Source organism: Capricornis sumatraensis, chromosome 8 (genome assembly GCF_032405125.1).
Source record: "Capricornis sumatraensis isolate serow.1 chromosome 8, serow.2, whole genome shotgun sequence".
In the NCBI taxonomy this organism is placed as follows: domain Eukaryota; kingdom Metazoa; phylum Chordata; class Mammalia; order Artiodactyla; family Bovidae; genus Capricornis; species Capricornis sumatraensis.
In genome coordinates, this window is record NC_091076.1 from 17,303,944 (window position 1) to 17,311,951 (window position 8,008).

General features: G+C 38.5%; 1 non-coding gene across 1 annotated transcript; it reads left to right on the plus strand.

Moving 5' to 3' along the window:
- The first annotated feature begins 5,945 nt into the window (after positions 1 to 5,945).
- Positions 5,946 to 6,017, plus strand: TRNAC-GCA (transfer RNA cysteine (anticodon GCA)). The gene has a single exon. It is a non-coding gene; the product is annotated as a tRNA-Cys (tRNA).
- The last annotated feature ends 1,991 nt before the right edge of the window (positions 6,018 to 8,008 follow it).

Genomic DNA, 8,008 nt, shown 5'->3' on the forward strand with positions numbered 1-8,008 from the left:
TCCACAGGTAGTAAGGCGAAGTAGCACGCGTGAAAAAACAGAGAGGGTGCTGATGGACACCGCGGAAATGGAAAGACCACACGGCAACACGAGCAACACCAGAGGCAGCCGGGCTGTCCCCGCACAATGTGTTCACACAGCCCTGTTATCCGGAAAGAAACATGGGAGGCAGGCAGGAGACAAGGTGACTTTCCTGCAGACTCAGGTGCCCCCGGTCCCTCACTTCATAAACCTTGGAAAGGAGACAGCCCCAGAGTTGGTGAATGCTGGAGCCTAGTCTCTGCATTTCCGTAAAAAAAATGCAGAAAGCACAGCTAGAAATATTATCACTCAAAGGAGAATTCAACTTCATATAGGTCAAATAGTGCAGTGAAAATAAGTATATTTCTAAATAATAGGTATTTTAATGAATGTTATGCAAATTTTAAAAAATATAAAGTGAAACAGATAAATTATTGGCAGTATGAATTAAAATAGCAGAAGTACTATCACAGGAGACTATAACATTGTAAGACATAAAATAGACTCCCAAAATAAAAAGACATAGAGAATATCTTTTTATATCTTTTTTAAATTTAAAGCACTGAATTAATAAAATTTTCTTCACTACAAGTAGAGATACACCTTACTTTCAAATGATCATGGACCATTATGAAATATCTGCTGCTGCTGCTATGTCGCTTCAATTGTGTCTGACTCTGTGCGACCCCATAGACGGCAGCCCACCAGGCTCCCCCATCCCTGGGATTCTCCAGGCAAGAACGTTGGAGTGGGTTGCCATTTCTTTCTCCAATGCATGAAAGTGAAAAGTGAATGCGAAGTCGCTCAGTCGTGTCGGACACTTAGCGACCCCATGGACTGCAGCCCACCAGGCTCCTCCGTCCATGGGATTTTCCAGGCAAGAGTACTGGAGTGGGGTGCCATTGCCTTCTCTGAAACATCATCTACTGGATCAAAAAAAAAAAAAAGTTACCAATAAATTCCCAGTAATAGAAATTGCATGGGTCATGTTCTACAATCACACTCCAAGAAGAGAAAATAACAAAAATTTAAATAATGAAAATGTAATCAGTGGGAAATTAAAAATTACTCTTAAATGAATAAGAAATCAAAGACAAATTAAAATGGAAACCAGTTTGGGGGGACAAAAAACTAAATTCAATCTTTACCAAAATGATGGGGTACAGATCTTATATGCTTTACTATTAGAAAAATTAACATTAGACAAGCATCTTGAAAGACTATGAAAAAAATAGAGAAAATAAAAATAAGTAGAACTAGAAAGAACAGGTCACGACAACAGATTTTTTAACAACAGACTCTACTTTTTTTAAGTACAAGAAAATACCATGTATAATTCCATAGCTATAATTTGAAAATTCAGTTCAAATAAACTATTTGCTAGAAAAACAAAAAGCTATCAAGATTCCCTTTAAAAGCAGTAGAACACTGAAATTCACCAATAATGATGGGGAAAAAAAAATCTGTACGTTTTCAAAATCATTTTTGAGATCAAGCAGTGTTTAAGAAAAAATACTGTGAAATTTCTGAGTAGATACTCACCACAAAAATATCTATGTAAGTACACACACACACTGCTGTCTCTCCTAAGTGTGGAGCAAGATAAATTGCCTCCCAAGTTATTTCATAAAAACTCTGTAATACGGACTCCAACAAATGACAAAAGACAGCACTGAAATGAAAACTACAGGCTGGAGATGCTTATGAATACAGATGCAAAATCCTCTTTAAATATCAATAAAATGAATTCAATAGTGTGTTTTTAAAGCCACTTGGGACAACTGTTTCTGTGGTTTAATATTGAGAAACCTGTTAATCAAATCAATAGATAATATTAACTCCATTGATGGAAACCAAAAGCACAAAAAAACTTCTCAACTCTTTCCATTTTTCCAAAGGAGCTTTGTGTAAAACAGGTAAAGATACTTCCTCAGCATAATAAAACAGATCTATCTTGAACCAACAGCCAGCACAGACTTAGAAGGGCGTAACAAGAAGAATCCAGTTATTACTGTAATTCTTCAACACCCTTTTGCAGTCTAGCCAAGCCATTACAGCATGAGATGAAATATGAGAAAAAGAGGAGACGGGATTATCACCGTATTTACTTAGAAAACCCAAGAGAACAAAACGAAAATCTACTGGAACTAATGAGACAACTGAACAATAATTGGATCTGAATTAGGTAAAAATATTTTAGAATCTGAAAATAATCTTTTGAAAATATCTAATAGAAACAATTTCAACAACAGGAACACAGTGGAGAAAAAAACACATTAAAATTTATGGAAATAATTATGAAATATGTTGAGAACTATGAAAGTATAGAATTACAAAACTTTGATGACAGAAAGAAAATAGGCCTGAATAAATAAAAAATCATACAATATTCCTGGAAATCAAGAGTGAAGATATCCTTTCCAAATGAATGCCCATACACTGTGAAATCCCAATAAAAAAAAACCAACTTGATTTTTTTTTTCTTTGAGAACATGACAAAGTACTTTCAAAGTTAAGCTGGAATAAAAACTAAGAAAAACCAAGAGAATTTTATAGAAGGATAATAAGAAAGACTTTCCTCACCAGATGTGAACAATGTTTGACAAAATCTGAATGATTAAGTCAGATTCTACTGCTTCAATAAATGACAGAAAGATCAGCAAAAGGGATGAAATGTGCTTAGAATTAGACTTAGACTCTAATACATATAACAGTGTATTAGATGACAAGGGTGACATGATGGATGGAGAAGGGGGACAATGACGTGGAAGAAGCCTGGAATTTCAAGCAGGATGATGAGGAAGGGTCATGGGGAAGGTAAACCGAGCAAAGATTTGAAGGAGAGGGAGTTAGGGGTGACCCAACTGCTTATCTCAGAGGGGAGCCTTTTGGGGAGAATAGCAGCTGCAGAGAAAGTCAGGGGAGTCGCCAAAACGGGGCCCAAGAGGTAGTGGAGACCATATAGGTCTTTTAAGCCATTATTTTAGAATTTACTCGAAATCAGATGGCAATCCATTGAGGCACAGAGCAGAGGCATGGTGTGATCTATCAGTTTCAAGTGATTGCTTTGTTAAAAAGAGACTGTAGAGAAACATCATGAAACAGAGAAGAGTAGTTTTCAGGGTCTACAGTTTTTAATCTTGTATTTGTTTTTTTAATGCCTTGGTTATCAAGAGCTTCTTATTTAAGATTACAGACAGGCTTATTATCTTTTTCTGCTCTCCCTACAACCAATATTAAAACAATTACTAATGCATTTTACTGATTGTAGGCTGTATACTATGTTTTCTTTTTGTGAGCAAAAATATTGGTATACTGGACAAGGGAAAAAAGACACAACAATGAAAATGGGACATTCAGTTGAAGGCTCATGCAATAACCCACCCAAGAAATGGAGAACAAGAAACAGTGAAGATGGTGAGGATGGCGCTGCAGAAGGAAGAGTTGACAGGATGTCCCGGAGAGGAAGTCAGGTGTGGAAGCAGGAGACGGGTCAGCGGGGGCTCTGGAGTACCTGGCCTGAGACAGGGTGACCTCAGCAGCGCTGGGATAACCCCACAGAGAGCAGCTCTGCGAGAGAAGCTCTGGAGTTCACACCCAGGAAGACATGTGGAGAAACCAGGTGTACATACAGGAGAGTCCAGGGGAGAGGATCCAGGCTGCAGGTGTGAATCTAGGAGTCAGAACACAGGGATTTTATTCAAAGCCATGTGTCTGGATAACACCATGATGGGAGTGGGCAGAGAGGAGTGCTTGCGCTGAGACTGAGTGAAATCAACACTGAAACTCAGGATCATGAGGAGGACCAAGCAAAGAGACGGTGAAGGGACTGCAGGACTGCATGTGAGGTAGGATACTGTGGGGAGGAGTACGCAGGATGATGGGCCAGGCTGTCTGAGACCAAACATGGACCAACGTACCTGATGATGTAGAGTTGCTGGTGATGCTGACAAGAGGCATCTGAGTGGAAAGATGGGATACAAAGGCAGCAAGCAGGTTTGCTCCTAAGGAGAGTTCTTTGTAAAGAGGAATAGAGAAACTGGGAAGAAACTGCAGCCCCTGGCAGGTTGAGACATTTGGAAAACAGAACTAAATAGATCTTCACATTAGTACATACTGCAAAGAGTATTCCAGATGGCTTGGAGAATTCAATGTAAAATAAAATGTGAAAGCCTTTATAAAACAATATAGCTGAGTATCTAACATTGAAGTGATAACTGATAATGTAAGAACAAAAATGAAGAAGATACAATACACAATTTGATTGTTAAAAAAAAAAAAAGCCAGAAAACCAAAAAATAAAAAGTCAAACCTTTTGAAGAATACATGATGCAAATACATCATACAAAATTACTGCTCATGCTATACACCTGGGAGATACATAGACCAATGCCTTTGGAGAAAATACATGAAAATACCAAGAGAAAACTCAGCAAAGATCACAGGAAAGAACACAACAGACTTGTAGTACACATGGAAAGTGTGCAAAATCATCTGTAAATCAAGAAATTGCAATCATAGTAAAACAGATATTTTTCAATGTTCTCAAGTTATAATCAGAAGTTATTAAACTCTAAGTTCTTACGTTCACTGTTGGCAAGGTTCTACTGAGAGTATGATCTCAGGGTTAGAGATAAAATCCTGCCAGAAAGCAGACTGGCTCTATCAGTGCCTTTAGGTCGTTCATCGGTCTTAAACATTAAACATTTTTAAACTCCTAAATTAAAAGACACTTGCTCCTTGGAAGAAAAGCTATGACAAACCAAGACAACATATTAAAAAGCAGAGACATTACTTTGCCAACAAAGCTCCATCTAGTCAAAGCTATGGTTTTTCCAGTAGTCACGTACAGATGTGAGAGTTGAATCATAAAGAAAGCTAAGCACTGAAGAACTGATGCTTTTGAACTGTGGTGTTGGAGAAGACTCTTGAAGAGTCCCTTGGACTGCAAGGAGATCCAATCAGTCAATCCTAAAGGAAATCAGTACTGAATATTCATTGGAAGGACTGACGCTGAAGCTGACATTCCAATACTTTGGCCACCTGATGCGAAGAACAGACTCACTGGGAAAGATCCTGATGCTGGGAATGATTGAAGGCAGGAGGAGAAGGGGACAACAGAGGATGAGATGGTTGGATGGCATCACTGACTCAACGGACACGAGTTTGAGCAGGCTCTGGGAGTTGGTGATGGGAAGGGAAGCTTCGTGTGCTGCAGTCCATTGGGTCACAAAGAGTCTGACACAACTGAGCAACTGGACTGAACTGAAACTCCTAAAAAATCTATCTTGACAAATCACTTAGACATACATGGACAAAATTATATTTATCAAGCATTATTCATGTCTAAAATTAACAAAAAACTAAATGTGTAAATTAAGGAACTGTTTAGTTAAGCTACATGCAAATGATGACTTACAGTGATATTAAAGTTCGTGTTTTCTAGAATTAAGATGGTCCAAAATTCAACATATTGTGGTTTACGGGTTAAGAAAACAGAATCTGGAGTCAAATTGCCTAGTTTCAAATCCTGACCCTGCTTACTGACTGAGGATTCTTGAGGAAATCATTTTTGGGAAAATACAAAACTGGAATAATAACTATCTCATAGAATTGGTAATGAATATTAACTGATATTCATAAAGTGCTTAGAACAGTGTCAACCACATGTGAATCATTTATTTTAAAATCAAACTTTGTCAAATGGTGAATATTCATGTTGTATTAACTGAAAAAGTACAATACAAAACTAATATTATGTGAAGCTCAATTTAAGAATATATACACAGAAGGAAGTGAAGAAAACATTTTAAAATATTGGTGGTTCAGTTTGAGCAGGAGCATTTATTTCTGCTCTTGAGAACTCAGCAGTCAGTCAGTTTTACTTTAATGCCTTTGGTGGCTTATATCCTCCAACGGGGGCTTCCCGGGTGGCTCAGAGGTTAAAGCATCTGCCTGCAATGCAGGAGACCCGGGTTCGATCCCTGGATCGGGAAGATGCCCTGGAGAAGGAAATGGCAACCCGCTCCAGTATTCTTGCCTGGAGAATCTCATGGATGGAGGAGCCTGGTGGCTACAGTCCACGGGGTCGCAAAGAGTCAGACACAACTGAGCGACTTCACTTCACTTCACTTCATCCTGCAATTGGGTATGATCTCTCTAGACATGCATGCATTTTATTCATCCTGCCTGTGATTTGTTGTGCTTCCTGAATCTAAGGGTTTGGTTTTAATTCTGGAAAAGACATTTGCAAGGTGTTTTTCGTTTACTGCTTCTGGATAAATGAAGTCTCGCACTCATCTTTATGGTTTTCCAGTGCTTGCTTCTACATTGGACATCCACAGTTCCCAAACCATTGGTCTCAGAGTGCTAGCTAAAACTCACAGGGACACTGGATTTTAAATGTTTGACGGAAATAGCAATGTCTGTCAGATACCATGCAAAAATACTACTAGTAAGCTGTATAGGCCTAACTACTGAATAAAAACAAACGGTAGTTCTTATGATCCAGAGGCACTGTGGGGAAAAAAGAAAGTACTAAGCTACTAAGACTGCCATAAATTAAGGTAGGATGGAAAACTTCTGCTTTCTTGGCATTTTCTTACGATATATCATCCAGGTCACTGATTCTTTCTGTAGCTGAAACTAATGTACTTTTCATCCATTTATTGAAATTTCATTCTCCATTATTATGTTTTACATTTTTAGAAATTTGTGATTAGTTGAAAAATACCACTGGTAAATTTTTACGTTCTCTATTCTGACAGTCACTTTCATTTCTTATGTAGCATAAGTACGTACTTTATATTCTAAATGTGAAAAGGCTGCACCACCTGCAGCTTCTGCCCTACCCTTTATTATGCACACTGAATTTTGTTCCTAGGTTTTGTTTCCTCATATGTATGGTGAGCTGCACGTGTTAGGATTTGTGGAGATGCTAGTGATGACTCAATCTAAAGTACATTCTCCCATTCCAGATTTGCACTTGCTCATTTGGAATCTTACCAACTTGGGCTTAATTTATAAAACTATATCCTATAAGTTATAAGAGCCAAAAAGGACTTGTGCCTCCCACTCAGACTCCGGCGGAGGCAGTTTTGTGGTTAAGGGCAGTCAGAGAAGTCTCTCCTTCTCCTCCCATCCAAAGGGGCCTTCAGTCAGGCAAGGAACCCCACCCTCTTCAACTGCAAGGTGGGTTTTGTTGCATTTTCTCCTTTGAGAGTCTTTCCTGCAGAGTCCGCAGCTCCAGCAGGAAACGCATAACCCCACCTCCCACTGTGTCCAAGTCCCGGGCTTTATCCACCGTCCACACACAGTCTTTCAAATCCAAGTTTGGGAAACAAGGAACAGAAAAATCCTAGAGCAAAACTGGCTTCAGTGGACCCTAACTTTCTGCAATAGCATGTTTTCACTGCTTTGCGTTCCTTGAACTTTGTCTGCTTTCCTGCCAAATCCCTATGAATTTTAAAATATTTATTTAAGCATATGTTCCCAGTGTTTTAAAACATCTCTATACTGGGAGTGTTTTATGTCGAGTCTGCAATATTGCTTTAGAAAGGGGGAAGGGGACATTTGTATTTTCTACAATATGGATGAATGATCTTTGTAATTAGGTGGAAATGCACTCATTTTTCCTATATAGCCCCCCTACATCCTCAACTACATGTCTTTGCTCATTCTTCCCCTCTGTTTAAAATGTCTTTGACACATTTCTAGGTCTCACCAGTACTCAAAATCAAGGAAAAAATGCTGCCTCCTCTATGAAGAGTTCTCTGATCTTCCTTAACGCTCTGAACTTGGAGTTGTATCTGTAACTTTTCTTTGGAGATTTGTTCTTTCCTGGTGTTAAATCATCTAGACATAGTAAACATGGCTCGTCTGTGATTACAGAAATTACAGCTTTGACCATATATAAAGTGTCAATGTTTCATCATTGATATTATACTTTAATTTTGCTGAGGACAAAATTTGAATCCGATGTTCTAAG